Raw genomic sequence first — 18001 nt, forward strand, 5'->3', positions numbered from 1 at the left:
GGGACCGGGACCGGCCGCGCCGCCGCCGCCTCCCTCAGCCGCGCGGCTGCGGCTGCCATGGAAATCACAACCACGCCCTGATTGGTCGCGGGCCTCGATGTGTCGCGGGACGCGGTTGGGCCGGCGCTGAAGATTGACAGCCGAGGGGGCGGGTCCAGGGGGGCGTTAACCCCTGCTGGCGCGGCGGGAAACATCTGGAGCGCACAGCTGGGGCGGGCGGGCGCCACGTGAGCATCTGGAGGAGCCCACGTGCACCAACGGCCGGACAGCTGTGCCAGACAGATGTTGGTAGCTGGGAACAGCTGGATTCTGTCACAGCTCACTCCACCGAACCGCAACCGGCGTCACGAAAAAAGAAAGGTAAAGGCTGGAACGGAGTGTTCCGAGGAGACTCTACCTAATGTCACCCGTTGGCTTCGGTTCCCAAGGTCAGTCTTGCAGCCGAAACCATCTGAAACAGATAGTCCTGGTTCTAAGTGCTGCAGCTGTCTGATAAATTGAGAAAAGCGGCAGTCAGACACTTCAATAGACGTGAGGCGCTGACAGCGCAGGACAGCAGCGAGCACCACCTGGCTCAGAGCTCAGGTGGTCCCACACCTGTTTTGCGGCAGCGGGGAAGCACAAGCCATGTGCTCACCAGGTGTGCAAACATCTGGAATAGCACCAGGCTGGAGCATAGGCTCGAGCCCAAGCCGGCTGCCTGCACATCTCACAACTCCTCTGACCCACGGCTGGGTGAAGCAGCCAGGCAAGGAACGAGAGATCACCAGCACTTTGCTCCTGGAAGTGTAGCTGTATGAGGTGACTCGCATCGATAAATCAATTCACGTCTAACAAAGACTGGCCTTAGGCCATCCTAACCCCTTCCTTCTCAGTGCTTTATGCAGAAAGACAGCTTTTATACCTAAAGAGCAGGAAAACAGGTTGACTTCGACTTGTTAACATTAACATAGCGATATGTAAAGGCTGAATCAAACTGTAAACATATTTCTTCTTCAAATACGGCAGCTCTGGCCCAGCCGCCATCACCCCGTGGAAAAATCAGTGCTGCCTCAGGGTCACATCAAAGGGAACAATCCCCTAAAACGTTCCCCAGATTTGTGTTGCTTGCCAAATGGGGAAGAAAAAAAGTCAGCTAAAGGGATTTAACATGATGCCAGCCCAAAATAGTCTGGGAAAAGCTGCCTCTGCAATGAGCAGTGGCAATCAGCACTCATCCCTGCTCATCCCCAGCAGATGTTTGTGCCCTTTGCCCTCTGCCTCCCAAACCCTCCTGCAGCTGGGGCATCCCCTCTGCCGCCACTGCAGCGCAGCACGGGGCTGGCAGCTAATGAGAGCCACCACTGCCTGGGTGCCACTGGACTCGGCAAGGGGCTGGCTGGGGACACCGAGGCAGGGAGACAGCACCAGCAGCGAGACCTTGGTATAAAAAGGATGAAAACCACCATGTGGAAGAACATTCCCCTTTTAATCCTGAAAGCCCTAAAATCAGGTCTGACTCACTCCCAGAGAGACGGTACAAATCCTGCGTGGCTGTGAAGATAACCAGCTGGGCTTTGCCGTCATCCCAGCCTCACGAGATGCGGAGCGACGGTGCCTGAGCTGACAGCGGTACCGTCAGGATGAAAGAATTAATCACAGCCCATTACCTCGTGTCTCACAGCCCTTGCAAAGCGCCTATCATAAAACTTTTACAAGCCTGTCAGGACGCGGTTTCCACTGATACTGAAGATCCAACGCTTGCTGCCGGCGCTGCCTGGAGAGCCAGTGCAGATAGACGAGTCTTTGCTCGGCCTGTTGCTTCACCGCGGTGACAGAGAAGCATCGCTGCTGAGAGGCCTGAATGCGGGGTGGCTCATGGGTGTTTTATTTGTTATGAAAATTAAATGAAGGCAGCCATGTGAACATGCATGATCAGTATTTTCAGATCAGGAAGAGCTCTGCCCTGTAAAGACTGAGATTTTAAGAGTAACTAACGCCTGTAGGGCTTTCAAACACGCTCAGGGAGCTGCTGGGAGCGTAGAGAAACCAGAAACTCCTTTTGGGTGGTAAAATTGTTTTCAAATTTCTTCTCTCTGACAGCTATTGACAGGGAATAAATGTCATTTGCTCCCAAATGCAGCTGGATTTGAACTAATGATTTAAAGTGTATCCTGTTTCCAGTAAGTTTGCCTCAATCCATTAAACAGCACTTTTCAGATTGCTTTATTGGTTTTTCTTTTATGGCTTTAACCATGACTCACACAGATAGTCCCCTTTTAAAGGCTTCCAATCTGTGGCAATCAAACAGTGCCTCCAGGGCAGAAAAAAATGTTGTTCTTCAAGGGAAAGGGGGAAAGCAGGAGCTGCTGTACAAAGCAGACAGAGCTACTGTACACAGCAGGTGCCCCATGCTGGGCCCTTCTTTAATCAGTGCTTGTCCCGGAGCCACGGATCAAATAACCCATCAAATATTGCATCACGCAGTCTGGGTACAGACAGAGCTTAACTCTCAGCCGTTAAGTTGCTGTTGCTGGTGGATAAACACTACAAGAAGCAACAGCACTTAATGGCTCATCATTTGACAGCTGCATTGGCTGTTCCTTGTTGGCTTGTTCCTGCTTTGCTCCTTGCAGCTCAGAAATAAAGCCCCTGGCCGGGGGCTCAGCCACACACACGGGCTGGTGGATGAGCCCAGGACCAAAGCTGCAGCTCGGGGTGTGTGGGGAGCAGGGCTGGTACTGCAGGGCCACAGCTCAGGGTTGGCTGAGCTCCACGAGAAATAGAAGCGGGTCCCGGTGACAGTGTCCGCTTTGTGCCCAGTTTTCCCTAGGCGGTGGCATGGCTTACGGTTGTTCCCATGCTTTAATTTCTAACAGTGCCACACTGCGCATCTGGGACTGCTGGTGGGAGGAGGGAGGAAGAGCAGCCCTGAGTCCTGAAAGCTGGTGCTATTTAGGACACTGTATTAAACTTTTTTTTTTTTTTTTCCATGTTATTTCCGAATGTGAGCCACAACATAAATCAAAGCTTTTCTCTGAATCACTGCTATGGCAGAGAACAGCTGGACATCATCGCCTGGAGGGACTGAGCCTGGTGGCTGCATCTGCCCTCCCTTCATGCCAGCTCCAGCAGCAGTGACAGACTGTGCTGCCTTACACTCATACCAACGCCTGCCCGGTGAGCAGCATCTTTCCTACCACATCATACAAGTTGCTGGGCCAGAACACGAGGGAGTGAAGTCCCCAGCAGCACTGCCCTGACCTCTAACTGGAGGCCTGGCACATTCAGAGACAAAATCAGATCTTTTTTCTTCCCTCCCTGAACTTTCAATGCAACGCTTTTCAACTCCACTCCAAAAGTAGTGCTGAATACAATTTGACTGTCATCGACAGTTGCTAGTCCAGATATCCTGGCCCTCATCCAGGAGCATTTTACCTTAATTCCACCTTCCCAATCCTAAAAATGCAAAGAATTTCCCTCTGGCTCTGCCCAGCTCATTCCCTGGTCCAGAGCAAAGAGAGCTGAATTTGCAGGCTTAGACACGTTCTTGCCAGAACTGTTAAATATTATTCGTTTTCCTCGAATGCCTCAGCAGCAATTGCACAACCCGGCTTTTCGCTGGCTGTCTTGCTCAGGGAGGATCTCTCCTTCGCTGAGAAACAGATGGAGGAGGTGTGGTGCTTGTGGCTTTCATTCTCATGCTCACTAAAGGCGGTTTTGAAAGCCAGGGGGGTGAGAGGCTCAGCTGTTGCTTCTGCCTCAAAAAAAAAAAAATCTCCTTGTTACCTCTGTTATAGAAGGATATATATGAATAGATCCATTACAGAAGGAACAGAGGGAACAGAGGAATTTGGAGGAGGATACTGATACGATAAAGCACAAAGAAACTCGGTTGGATTTCAGCTTGTGCTGTGCGCCTGGGAAATTCATTTGGCCTTTAGGTAGAAGTAATCCAGAAATCCCAAGCCCCACGTGTGCCTGTGCTGTCTCGAAGCCCAGAGCACAGCTGGGCATCCTTCCTCCCCCAAGCAACCTCGCTTAAGTGCTTAGTTGGCTCTGTGTCAAAGACGTGCTTAAGTCAATCCTGTTATCTCTGCCTTTATGAATACGAACAAACTGCCCTCTAACTAGAGGAAAAAAGGATGGACTTAACACTTTACTGACAAACTGCTGGCAGTTAAACCAGCACAGACTTCAAGCCCTCGGTGGGTGCCTTGGCCAGGGGAGGACCATGGGGCAGCACCTCTCTCCACATCCTGGCCTCTGTAATGACCTAAATTTATCTTGAGCTGAGGGGTATTGTAGACCCCAGAAGCAGGGGCAGGGGGCAGGAATACCCCGCTCCTGGCTGCACATCACGACACGATGGGGAGTAATGGGGGCAGCTGGCCCCCAGCACCACAGGTGGATCCCAGCGGTGTCTGTAAGTGCAGACTGATCCAAAAAAAAACCCCAGCCTGGATGTTCAGGGAAGACTTACAGTCCCCAGAGGAGGAGAGCGTCCAAGGACTATGTTCAAAAGCCTCTGAGATAAGAGAAAACAGGCCCCACAAGACATGAAGCTGATGACATCCCTCTTCATCCCCTCACAGCAGAATGAGATGCTTCTGCTGAATAGATGTTTCTGCACCCAGAACCACACCTTGCACTTAACGCAGTCTGTCTTATGAGCAGAGCAAACCTGTCAGCTGCGAACCCAGTGAGGATGCTGTTTAACTTGGAAGGATGTTAATGTCTCTCTACGTTTCCCAGAGGCATGCTCATTTTTATTGCTTTTCTCTGCTACCGATATTATTTTTCTGGCCCGGCTGCCTCGTGTATCGATCATCTTGGCAGTGCTAAGTTTGCCCTTGGCAGTGCAGAGTTGGCCCCAGGGGATGCTGGAGCAGACGTGTGTGCATGGATGGGCTGGGGCACCGCTGGGCATTTTCAATAGCACTACAACTTGTGTTTCACAGCCAAAGCCAGTCAAACCAAGCCGTGAGAATCACTGTGAGATCAGAAAGGTGCCATTCTTGGTGTTTACCTGCAAAAAGCCTCAGCTGCCAGCACAGGGATCCACTTAACCTGCTCACACAGCATCATCCTTGTGCATAACCTGAAAGCATCACTCCTCTACCTCAGCTTTGCCCTGGGCTCACAGACAGCGATCCCCAGCAGTCTCACAGGGCTCGGGCTCATCCTGCTCCTCAAATCCATTCTCACCCATCCCATGTTGCAGCTGCATCTATCTGCCAGGAAAGGTATCAGCCTGAAAAAATAAAAGCTCAGCTTGCTCCCCACTGCCTGGCGTCCTGTGAGAAGGCAAAGCATGACACCTCGGACCTGGTTACACATCAAACACACTTTGCACTGGCTCAGACCACTGCTGGAGGTCCAGGCCAGGGGTCTGGGCATGTTCGCTGAGCCAGACCCTCCTGGTTCAAACCACCCAGTGCTGCAGCCCCAAGAAACCCACCTCCCTGCCAGCTCCAGCCTCAGATTTGACCCCTTATTTCCCCAACCCCAGCAGAGCCACGCTCTATCACTAAGCAGGGATTGCTTTTCTGGTGCAAACACCATTTCAGGAGGATTTAAGCTGCCATTATTACAGTCAGGAGAACATGGACCTTTCTTTAGGTAGCTGCAACCTGACCTTAACCCGCCTGCAGCTCAGAGAGGAACAAGGCGGTTTCTGCTCCGACCCTGTAAAGCAGCTCTTTGTGATAAATAGCTCTATATTCCCCCATCTCTGCCTGATCTCGTGTCTGCTGCTTTATAAATGTGACAGCTGAGAATTGATCTCTCCACGTGCCTGGAGAAATAATTATGGGGCTAGGAATATCTCTGTGAAGTCCTCATCCCTGTTCTCACAGGGAAGGCGTTTTAGGCATCAGATGTATTTATTTCACAGGGAGATTTTTTCCCCAGCTGTAGGAGCCTCTGGAGGTGCAGAGTCCTCGGGTTTTTCCAGCCAGTAGGCAGTCCTAGCTATCCAATAAATATAAAAGTAGCTGTTTTTCCATTCACTGTGCAGGAGTGAATGCTCTCCCCTTTTACATTTATAGGCATCTTCCCATATTCTTGGCTTGCAGACAGCTGCCTATGTGGCACGATGGACGTGTGCAGGCGGAGCGCTCGTCTCCGGCACGGGAACAACTGAGAACAAACCATTGCCTAATTCCTTCCCCTTCTTTAGGTTTTCCTAAAAAAAGAATAAATTTAAAAATCCAGTATCACAGAGATTGCCTAAGCTGGAGCTTTTATAAAGTCTCACATGACCGCTACCACGCTGCTGAAGGCATTTTCTTCGAGGGATGTGTGATGCTCTTGGCTGCTTTTGTCAAGCTGCCCTCCATGGCTGGTCATGGAGGCCGGGAGCAAAGCATTGGGCTTTCCCCCACCAGCGAGGAGCGATGCTCCTCAGAGCCCCGTTGCACCCTCACAGCCCGTTCTCAGCACAACCGTTCCCACATCTGTGGGTGCCTGTCTGGGAAAGCACTGGTAGCTTCACGCTAACCCTTAACAGAAGAGGAATAAGATATTTCTTGCAGGACTTGGAAATGGCTGAAAATGCCCAGTGGTTTGCAGGATTAAGTCCTAAGTTTGTAAACCAGTAGCACATGTGGTGGGCACTTAAAGAGCTAAACAGCCATAGGCTTATTTATAATGCCAGTGATACAAGAAATGATCTCATCAGTGCAAGGAGGTGACAGAGCCGCTCACAAGCCCCAGCATCTAAAAAAAACCCCAAACCCCAAAAAACTCACTGCCAAAGACACGGACCTCTGCTTGCATGGGATCAAAAGCTTTCAAACCCTCTGGTTGGGATGGTGTCACTGAAATCACCTTGGCTGCACACACCGTGCCCGGGCAGTTGGCTACGGTCCGTGCAATGAGTTTCTCCGGAGCAGGATGGCCAGCTTGGCTGGTCTTGCAGGACTTGGCTCTTGCAACCACAGCAGTTCTGAAAACAAAAATATCCTGTCATCTAAATACGTTGGCATCTCTATCAGGCACAAGGTGCAGGCATTTTGAAAGCAGTGACTGACTGTACACTGAGTGCCCAGTGAGTCCATCACTTGTCCCTTCGTTAGCTGGCCAGCTTGCAATAGAAGTGTAAACAATTTTAAAATTACATAAAGCTCGAAAGGAACACCATCAATGCTGCTGCTGAAATCATACATGGTGCAGCCCTTTTCTCTGAGTTTCTTACAAGGGGTGTTAAAATTCATACTATTAAAGATGAGACAAGACAGAATTTAAATCCCACCCCCACCATGGTTTCTTGTTCCAGACTTGCTGTATTTTCATCATCCCGTACCTCCTTTATGGCTGAGCTTGATTTGTCAGCTAAAAGAAACTGAATTAAACCCTAATTCTCTCTCCATGGGGGCTGCTGTGTGGCCCCGCTGCTCTCAGGCTCATCACCGCCAAGCATCAGTTCAGCAATTGGAGCTTGGCACCTTCCCTGGGGGGAGATGAGGAGAGTAATGTGAAGCCCTAAACCCCCTCCCCTAAATAAAATCCCATTGCTTTTGGGGACAGGCTCATTTGCTGGTTCCAGCACCCTACCCTGGCAGTGTTCCCTGTTTGCAGTGGCTGAACAGCTCAGCCCAGGATGTTGCTTTAAAAACCCGGGTTTAGACCCGTTTTTTCTTCCCAAGGCCATATCCTCAGGACTTGAGGGAGGCACCTTGTGAAATGGGTGAAGCCGGAGCCCCCAGGGCCAAAGTCTGGGAGAGTCAATAGGGGAGGGAGGAGCGGTACCTTCTGGAGAGCTCCCTCCTTCTTGTTTGGTTTCCATCAATCATTTATTTTTATGGTGGCCTTTCAAAATGGGAATGTGGCATTTAATGTTTCTCAGGCAGCTGCTGGGTTTGCTACAGGGAGGGCAATAGCCCTAATTGAAAATAGAGGAGATGTTAGAGAGGTGATGGGGGCGGTGAGACCCAAGTGGAGAACCTGAGGGTGTGAAGATGTTGGAAATCAGCACCCACAAAAAAAATGGCCTATATGAAACTATAAATCCATGTTAGACAAGCTACAAAATCCAGACCTCCTTCCTCCCCATCCCCAGCATTATCCACCGGATAATATCCCCTTCAACTATAAAACAGATGTTAAATTACAACAGTAGTACAGAGAATAATAAAATGCACCAAAGAAATCATCTACCGAAGCTCTGCCCCTTTATGCAAAAAAACCTGAGGCACAAAAAGAAACAATCCCTTTCTTTTTCCTTAAAAAAACCAAAATTGCATCATCAGAGGGCTGACCCATCTTCCTGCAATAGCACTTTTAAATCAACAACAGAGAGCAACCATCAGTACGCCCGTTTTCCAGACTGTGATGGAGGGAGGGAGCAGAAATAGCAAAATCAGGACTCACTCACCCCATCCTGCATCCAATCCCCCCCACATGGCTTCTCCGTTATTTCCAAACACACACACACATAAACAGAAAATTTTCAGTGAATGCTAAATGCCATTTGACCTATTGCTGTAGGAACCTGCTGAATTCTGTAGGTGTATTCCGTAATATTAACTTCTGCACGTTCTCTCACATTCAATCCTGTAGGAATATTCTATTTCTTGTTTTCCTGAGGAAAAAACGAGACTTTCTCTGCCAGAAATGGAGCAGAAAGGGCCGAACTCCACAGCCAACATGCTGCGGACGCTTATAAAACGAAGTAAGAAACTTTCTTTGCTTGTGTGGCCGGCGAGAAGCTTTTGCCCTTAGATCAGGGCTCTTGATTCCAAATACTTCGGGTTCCTTGGGGCAGATATCCCTGCCTTGCTCTGCTGACATCCTCTGACTAACCTGAGATGGAGGGAAAGCAGTTGGTTTTGTGTGGTTTGTTTTTTTTGTTGTTTTTTTTTTTTTTCCTGTGGACACCTCCACAGCTCATTGCACAGACTTGCTGAAAGCCAGCAAGGATGACAGCAGCAAACTATCCAGGACCCAGATCTGCAATGTGCCACCCCAAATCAGCCGTGCCTGTACGAACACCCTCCCCATGCCGGCCTCGGGTGCAGGGCAGCACTCTCCTCCTCGCTGCCCGTGGCACGGCCGTCCCGGCAAAGCGCTGACCTGCAGCTGCCAGCAGCAACACGCAACCCCACTTATCTGCACGGAGTCCCAATGCCGTGCCCTGTCAAGGACATGAGAAACTCATCCTGCTTTGCCTCGACCACATTTTTTATATATATATATATAATGCACATAGATACGCTGGAATACTCCCAAGGGAAGTGGTGACAGCACCAAGCCTGTCGGAGTTCAAGGAGCATCTGAACGATGCTTTTTGTTATATGTCTTAGTTTTAGGTAATCCTGCGAGGAGCAGGGAGTTGGACTCGATGATGACCCTTCCAACTTGAGATATTCTATCCACACACACATACACACACAGAGATATGGATTTCTGCCCTAGTCCATAGTTTTGGTGGGGTGGTCGGGCACCCACCCAGCCGCTCTCTCACTTCCCTCCTCAACACAATGGGGAAGAATATAAGATTTTTAAAAGAAGCTCATGGGTCAAAATAAAGACAGGAGAAGCCTCATGGCTACCAAACCACCGTTCCGGCGGCTGGAGGAGCACCCAGCCACGGCACAGGGTGACACAGCCTCTCCGCCACCTGCATTGCCCCACAATTTGAATTTTCAAAACTCTCCAGCAAGTGCCTTTTACCAGCACGGCATCGATGCAAACCAGCCAGGACACAAGCGAGGCAGCGCTGCTATTTCTCCTCCAGTGACTAAGAAAATGTGACTATGCGATCAACCCTCATGAATGCATTTGGGGAAGCCTGCCAGTGCCTGCATTTGATTTCTTGCCTAAACTCCAGCCAGCTTAACGCAACATCAGCTTGGAAGCCATAAAACACGAGACAAACAATGTAAATCAGCGCAACCAGCAAAATTTAACAGGAAACAGGCTGTGCTTTTTATTTTCTGGATCGGAGAGCAGCTGGCCAGCACAGCCACGATTACCTCTGAAAGTCCTTACACCCATTTGCTTATTTGCAAGCAGGGAAAAGAGAGCTGAAAGCTGATTTCATGTGATGTGGAGTTTGGTATAAATCAACTGTATATGACTTAAAATTGGACAAAAGACAGAAAAATCACAAACAGAGACAGATACACTGTTAAACTAAAAGACTGGAGAAAAAGCAAGTAGCAGGATGAAATTAATGTCTGGAGTTGTTGGGATTTACTGCTTATCTAGGGGCTGGCAGCAAGGGCAGCGCTGTGCACTGTACTGTAGAGCTACAAATAACTGCATTTAGCACTTCTTTGGGGTATTTTAAGGCAGGCAACAAGGCTGGCAGAAAGCTCAGTGTCACTTCTCCCTCCAGCAGATAGATTCTCACCCCAGCCATGGCCAATGCTATGCTGGAGGGTCTCAGCTGTGCTCACCAACGGCGCGCAGTGCATCGGTCCCGCGAGGCTGCAAATGATACCAGGGATAAGAAACACACTGGGGGGAAGGCTGGGAGCCAAGCGCTGAGCTCACAGGAGGCTGAGACTTGAGACTGCTGGCGGGGTCAGCTCATGGAGCACCCGGATGATATAATCCCTCCCACAGGCTGATCAAAGTCCACTAAAATCCATTTCCATTCATTCCCCCCAACACACTCTATTTCCCTTATAGAGCTGCTGCAAAACCCTGGCAGCAGTGCCCGCACGGTGCTGCATGTCCCACAGGATAACTCCATGATAACGCTGCAAACACCATCACATCTCCAAAACAGCAAGCCCAAATGGGGTTTCATCAAAACCAGACACTGCCCCAAGCCCAACCCGCCTCTTGGAAGAGCATCCCCCTCACCCCCGACCCAAGCAATGCAACCCCCAGCTCACAGCATCGCTGAATTTCACCTTTTTAGACTTAAATAGGTGATTCTGGTCCCCATCAGCAGAGCCAAGTGGCGGTGAGTGCTGGCTCCAGGCAGACCCCGTCCTTCCCACCGCAGCCACTGACCGCCGAAAGGATCACCAGGGTTTGAAGAAGGGCTCAGCCGAGAGCTGGAGCCTGATTTCAGGCCGATCGAGAGGATTTCCACGTGTCGAGAGGCGTCTCGGGACACACATCGGGTCTTTGGTGATCTCTTCCCGCCAGCTGCTATTTCTTCCCCACCCGCTTTTATAGGAGCCTGATAGCTCCCATTGGCTTGAGGCACATTTATTATAGTGACTACTATGACCCATTTAAATTGCGTTAAATAATTTCTCAGTTCATTGTCCTGCAGAGATTAGTTACATATAAGCATATTTTAATGATTAACTATTGGGCTCTGCTGAGGCCCCAGCAAAAATGCAGAATTCGCAGCCTCCCTCCGTCTCTCCCTCCCCTCCTGCCAGCTCCCTGCTTCACCACCAGTCTCACAATATTTATGGTTTTCCTCAGAGCCTCCGCTCCTGGCCTGATACAACCAGCTCAGCTGGCACTAGAGGGAAGGCTCCAGCTCCCGGAGCTGCAGAAAGGCTGGAAAAAGCTCAAACCCCAGAGTCTGAAGAGGAAGAAGCAACATTTGAAGGTTAAATCATGAAGAAGCAGCGTCTGTAGTGTCAGCCACAGATTTTAGAAGGAATTGCAGGCTTTCTCAGTGCGTTGGGCACTAGAAATGAGCTGGAGCCTGTGGTCAGACCTCGCTCTCCATTGCCCTGAGGAAACGCAGCGAAATGCTGCGGGCAGTGAAGTTATTTGGGACAGAAGCTGGGGTTTGTGCAGAACCTTACCCTTGGCATTTCTTCCCACACACGGCTGCAGGGCCAGGGCTCCCACAGCAGGGCAACTCAGGGCTGGATTCGCCTTTTGAGCCACCCCCAACATCCGCGCACAAGGAAAATACGTAAGAAAGCAGCAATTGCTCATCCTTACTCGCACAGCCCCCCATCCAAGCAGCCTCTGCTTCTGCGCCCACTCTGCAGAGCAAAGCCTCGCCTGGGCAAAGCACGTCGAGCCTGTGCAACGAGCCCTAAGAGAATAAATCACATTTCACCAGAATAACCTTGGACACTCGTACGCTGCTTATCCCATCTCATCCCACCAAACCTGGTGGATTCCAAAATGGGGAAGCAACGACCCCGCTGCGGGCACCCAGCATGGGTGAGACAACCCCAGCACCACACAGGGATGAGTTACGCAGGGATGCCCTCCACCAGCTTTTTGGAGCACCAGGAGCATTTTAGGGCCATTTCCAGTGCAACACCCTCAGCGTTTGAGCCGCCTTCTCCTGTTGCTCGGGCTCACCCGAGGTGGTGACACACGGGCAGGGGGTCCTGTCCCACTCAGAGCAGCTCCACAGGTCTGGGACAGAGGCAGCTTTCCGCTGAGCCCACGCCTGGGGGCAGGACATTGCACAGGAAAAGGGAAAATGTTTAAATTGGCCTGAAGCAGCCCATTTCCACCCCCAGCCCGCTCACGGATGCTGCGGTGTGGGCAGCTGGGAACAGCAGCGTTTGGGGGGTTTTGTGGACTTTGTGGGGTGATGAAGGAGCAAACCTGCTGGGAGGAAACTGGGTTGGATCCTGTTAGGTTTTGTGTGGGTGTTTTCAGCACGTCCTTTTCCCTCCCTCCCAGCCACCCTCCAGCTGCTGCACCCTGAGGAAGTCTTTAGTGGTGCCTTGCCACAGCATTTTACAAAGAAATCGATGAACAATACAAAAGGGGAAAAAAAAAAACCCTTTTGCAGATGAATTTAAAGAGTATTAAAAGAAGCAATCGTGTCTTGAAGTGATATGCAGAGGATTGAAATTTCTGACAGCGTTAGGTTAATGGTTGAACTAAATGATCTTTAAGGTCTTTTCCAAGCGAGATGATTCTGTGATTCTGTGAAATTTAATGCTGAAGCTGGGAAGGGGCTGGTCCAGAGCTGGCCTGGGATGGGGGAACAGGGCTCAGCAAGTCCCTGGGAAGGCACCAACCACTTCCCCCATAGGACAAGGGCCACCAGGTGCCCAACGCATCAGGATGGGGACTGCGATGCCATTTGCCGAGGCATCAAGGGGCTTGTCCTGCGCGTTTCCCCCAAACCCCACCTGCTTTCTGCCCAGCCGTGACATTTCAGAGCTCACCACGTATCACTGTCCCATCCTGGGGCAGTCAGATAACTGAATACATCTCAGTAACGAAAAAAGAGCAATATGAATCAGGCAACGAGCCCTCTTGGCCCAGTGTAAGAGCAGATGCTTGAACCACAGCCACCGATAAAAACCCCTGGGTCCATCTTGGCTGATGCCCTCCCTCCTTGACAGGCAACACAGAGAGCAAAAATCTTGAAGGTCCTTTTAGCCCTGGCAAAAATATCTCTAGTCCAACAGAGCACATTTTTAAAGCCTTTAGCATGTCTCCAGGGGTTAACGTTCACTATATATATACACACACATCTATAAAGTACAGGAAGAGCTGGGAGAGCACCCCCCACATGCTCACTGCTGAGCTGGATCATTTCAACAGCTCAGACTTTCTATTTTTGGATGACTTTTTCTCGACAGCGTCTGGTCTGTAACAAAAGAGATTTGCTCCCTGGAACGACATCCCATGATGGAGGAGCCCCAGGGACTGACGTGGGGCGAGACGTGAGGTCATGGAGCTGGGCTGGCTCTGCCACCCGGAGGGAGCCACCAGTTTTGATGCAGATGAGCAGAGGGCAAGTGCTTGGGGTGAAGGGGGTGGTTTATCCTGGAGGAGTCTTGAAGGTGGCAGAGCTCTCCTTGGAGCGCAGCTCGTGGCTGGGGCAGTGGGTTTAATTTGGGGCTTAACGTGCCCTTCTCTGCCCACCCCTGGGGGACATTTGGGTTAATTGAGGCATCACCCACTCAGGGTATGGCTGACCCCATCCAGCACCCTGACCTCATCATGGAAACCTCTGGGCTAGCAAATCTCTGGGTGAAGCAAACCTTTACCCTTAATTTCACAAAAGCACCACAGGGGTCAGAGACTGAGGCCCAGTGAGAAACTGCTCCTCTGCTGGCTCCTCCACCCTGAGAGCACAGCACAGCAAATGCTCCAGAGGAGATGCAAAATTTTAATTCTGTATCTTTTAAGAGGAAAAAGACGGGCAGTGCATGAAGATCAAACCTGGCAGGAGGAATTGTCCTTCTGCAGAATCACAAACATACCAGGTGCCCAGTGTGCTGCAGCAACCCAACACCGAGCGGAGCAGCGGTGAAGATGCCCGGCTACTCATTTCCAGCTGGGACTGATGGTTGGAGCTCATCCCTGTGCCCCCGCGCTGATATCCCTGGTGAAGCCCCACTCCCCGGCCTCACTGCTGCGCTGGCGCGTCCCCATCCTGCGGCCACGTGTGGCTGGGAAGTGATGGGGCATCCGTGATTTTCTGTGGTGAGAGGTGGAGAGCTTTTCAAGAAAACAGATGGGTTTGGTGGTGGGTTGTTTTTTTTTTTTGTTGGTTGTTTTGGGGGTTTTGTGGTTTGGGGTTTTTTTGTTTGTTTGTTCTAAATGAACAATGAAGTTTCTACCTGGCCCCATAAAAGAAAAGGGCCAGGTGATTCCTGTCAGCTTTTCTCTTGCAGCTCAGCAGGGCACCGAGCAGGAGCCTGATGGGGCCAAACACTAACTGCACACAGCGGGTCAGGTGGGGAAGCTGCCCGTTACAAGGAGGATAAGGAGTGGGATTCACAGACATGGGCTTTAAACCACAGCGGCACAGTGAGCCCTCGCGCTCAGTGCTGAAGCTCATCTGAGGTGACCGAAGGCACCGGTGCCACCACTGCCACCCTCCTACACCCAGGCCCTGCCTCGCCCAGGGCCTCCACCCGTGGCTGGGTGCTGCCCTGAAGCATCACCCATCTGTCTCCACAGGCTGGATGTGGCAGATGCCGAGTGCTGTTTGCAGGATGCTCTTTGGTCCCCCGTGGACCAGCCAGCACAGCCCCAAGTCCCACCAGGCACTCAGCTCCGGTGGGACCATTTGCAGCATCCTCAGGCCCTCCCAGCAGCTCCCTTCCCAGCTTTGCTATATGCATCAAGTCCTTCCTGATGATTTTTTGGCTTTCCCATCTTTTTTCAGATGTTCTCTCACCCTGTTTGGCTGGTTCTCAGGCTGGCTTTATTTTAATTATCTTTAAAGTTTAACAGCATCTCAGCTACCTTTGATGGTTGTTTTTATAAACACTAAAGTTAATAAAATAAAGATCCTTAATGCAGAGGGAAATTAATTTAAGCAACATGTGCAGGAACACTCTTGCTCGTGGCAAGCAAAAGTTCTTGGGGCTTAACAAATGTTTCCTAAGTGCTCGCTGCATTTTAGTTGCGCTTTGGCCGCAGCTCTGATTTTTTTTCAGCACAAGCATTTCTTTTTGCTCAATAAAAACTTTGCAGCATGCTTTCTTTCTGTGGGAACAGAAAATATTTTCTCTGTCAACGTCTTCAGCAGCTCCAACCTAAACAACACTGCCATCGACTCCCTCCAGGACACTGGCCGGATCCCAAACTGCGCCTCCATAGCAGCCCTTTGGAAAGGGGGCTAACGTGACCTTCCTCTCTCCGGGAAGGTTATAAAATATTATTCATGGTTTTAAAAGGTACTTTGGGCTTCTTTAGAGAATTCCCTGGGCTCCTCTGGGGGTGTGTAAGGGGGGGTTGGATGCATGCAAGCTGCTGTTGAAATATTTTAAAGAGCTTTAATATCCCAAGGACCACCAGTTCCCTGCCTGCCTTGACCCAACACACCCACACTCCCCCCCCTTTTAGAGGATCTCACCGGGCAACAGGGATCCCGGTCCCTGATCTCCCACTGTGGCGTGGGGAGTGTTGGGTTATCAAGGTGGTGGTAAGGAACCAGTGTCCTTAGGGCCGGATCTCACAGCCCAGGTGAAGGTATTACTCTCACAGGCAAGGAAGAGGTACGATGCTCTGTTCGGTACTCACCACTCCTTCATCTCCTTCCAGCTGCCTGTGCCCTGCCCCGCTCTTCCATGTCCCTGCCCATATCCCCAACACCAGCTCTGTTGTGGTATTCACTTCAGGACACAAATTAGGTTTTCCCTCTCAACACTGACACCTCACTGATGCAAAGGCCAGTTTTGGTGTCACCAAGTCACCCTTTGCAAATTCACTCACACGGATAATTCCAAGCGCTGCCCTCTCCATGTTGTCCTGCAGTCACAGGGTGCTCTGGCACATGTTGCTGTCACACCACTGGGGTCAGGAGAGCAACGTCCATGTACGCCAGCTCAGGATCTGCTCCCACAACTGCATTTCAAACACAAGAGGAATCCGTGTAGTTTAGGTTTCCTGCATAAACATGATCCTCTGACTGCCATTAAATAAATTAAATGATCCGTGTCTCTGGAAAGCAGGACTTTCCCCTGCTGAAGGGGACACGGCATGGCAGCCCACCCACGAGGGAACGCTTTCCTTTGGCTTCATGGCTCAGCCCCATCCTCAGACTTGATCTTGTGCCCAATTCAAGAGCACAGATGTTTCCATTAGAAAGTCATTTCATCACACAGTTCAGCTTCCCGTTACCTCTGCTACAAGCGATGGGAACAACGTGCAGCGCATGCAGGACATGGCTTCATGGTGGGGTAATTCCCAGGGGCGCACGGCTGTGATACCTGGCAGCTCCTTGCTCTGTGAAACTCCTAACTCGGCTCCCCATAATGAGCAACCTCCAAGCATTCACCGCAGACATGCAAGCACGGGGTCTGGTGGGGACTGCTGTGGGAAGGGGACCTGTGTCCAGGAGGACGGGACCACGGTCACAGGTGGGTGCAGCTGCCCCAGCACCCTGTCATGGACACGCATGAGGTCTCAACGTGCTGGGAAAGCAGAGGGCTGCAGCCTCCTCCCCAGCTCCTAGATGTTAGTACAAAAGGCTCCTTTATCTGTCAGGATGCACAAAAATGTTAAACAAGCCCTTGGGCAGCACTCCTGGCATCAGCCTGGCCGCAAGCCCCAAGGGACAGCCCTGCCCCTGCCCTGGCTGAGCGCTCACCTCAGGGTTCCTAAAATAACAGCCTTTGGCTGAAGAAGAAATCAAGGCAGAGAGAAGAGAAGCAACTTCCCCAAGGCCACAGGCTGGTGGCAGAGCTGGCATTTGCTGACTGAGTCGGGCTCCAAAGGCACTATATAACGCTCCTCTCCTTTTGCTGGTTGGGTGGTGTTGGAGACCCCATGGAGAGGTCTCGAGGTGGCCGACACCGACCCTGCGATGCAGTCTGCTCTGCACCTGCACCTCGCTACCCCGCGCTGCTCCACGCACCCATCCACGGGCATCTCCCACTGCCAGCACAGCCACCCCCCGTCCTGCCAGAGCGGCTCCCTGCTCCACATCTTCCACCCCAGCACTGCTCATCTGCAGGAAAGGAAATAAATCTCTAAGGACAAAGAACTGACCTCAGGGAACAGCAGGAGCCGAGTATTAGTGCCTGCCTAGGCCCTGTGTCATCCTGAATGGACAACAGTTGTCATGCAGATTTAAATGTAAGGTTTTATTTTTGTGGGTCAGAGCACGAAGAGGCAGCTGCTGCTGCCTGCTGGGTGGTTAACTTGTGAGCATCTCCTGCCTGCGCTGGAAAGGAGTCAACGGAGATATTTCCATGAGTCCTTCTCAATTGTCAGGGACATTTCATAACCACAGATGTTTTTATCAGTGAGGCAAAGCTCATGGGGCGAGACGCTATCTGTTATTTAGACCAGCTGGCACAACAGCAAAAAAATCCGGCAAGTTTTCAGGCACAAAAGACCTTCTTCGTGCTCCTTCTGCAGTACATCTTTTGAAACAGCCTGACATCCCCTTTGCTGTGGGAGCTGTACCAGGAACAGACTGGGAAAGGCTGGTTATGGCTAGCAGGTGGAAAATGAAGAAAGAAAAGTGGGAAAAGCCTCGTCTTGGCCAGGTTGAGGTGTACACAGGCTCCTCTGACTCCCCGCAGTCAAAGCCCAAAGCATTTCAGGAGTCACTCGAAGGACAGTAGCTCCCAGTTCAGACCAATGCTTCTGAAGCTTGTCTAAACACAGGGAAGCAGATTTCATGCTTAGGAAGCAAACCGAAACATTTTCTGGG

At 51.0% G+C, this 18001-nt stretch overlaps 1 protein-coding gene across 1 annotated transcript in view; it reads right to left on the reverse strand.

The window, feature by feature from the left end:
• Window positions 1–11035, reverse strand: part of TPST1 (tyrosylprotein sulfotransferase 1) — a 42695-nt gene extending 31660 nt beyond the window's left edge. The window contains exon 1 of the mRNA XM_026861656.1: window positions 10845–11035. The gene's annotated coding sequence lies outside the window, so the exon portion shown is untranslated. The remainder of the gene's footprint in view (window positions 1–10844) is intronic.
• Window positions 11036–18001: the final 6966 nt, after the last annotated feature.

This window comes from Athene cunicularia, assembly GCF_003259725.1.
Source record: "Athene cunicularia isolate RWA chromosome 19 unlocalized genomic scaffold, athCun1 chr19_part1, whole genome shotgun sequence".
NCBI classification, from domain to species: Eukaryota; Metazoa; Chordata; class Aves; order Strigiformes; family Strigidae; genus Athene; species Athene cunicularia.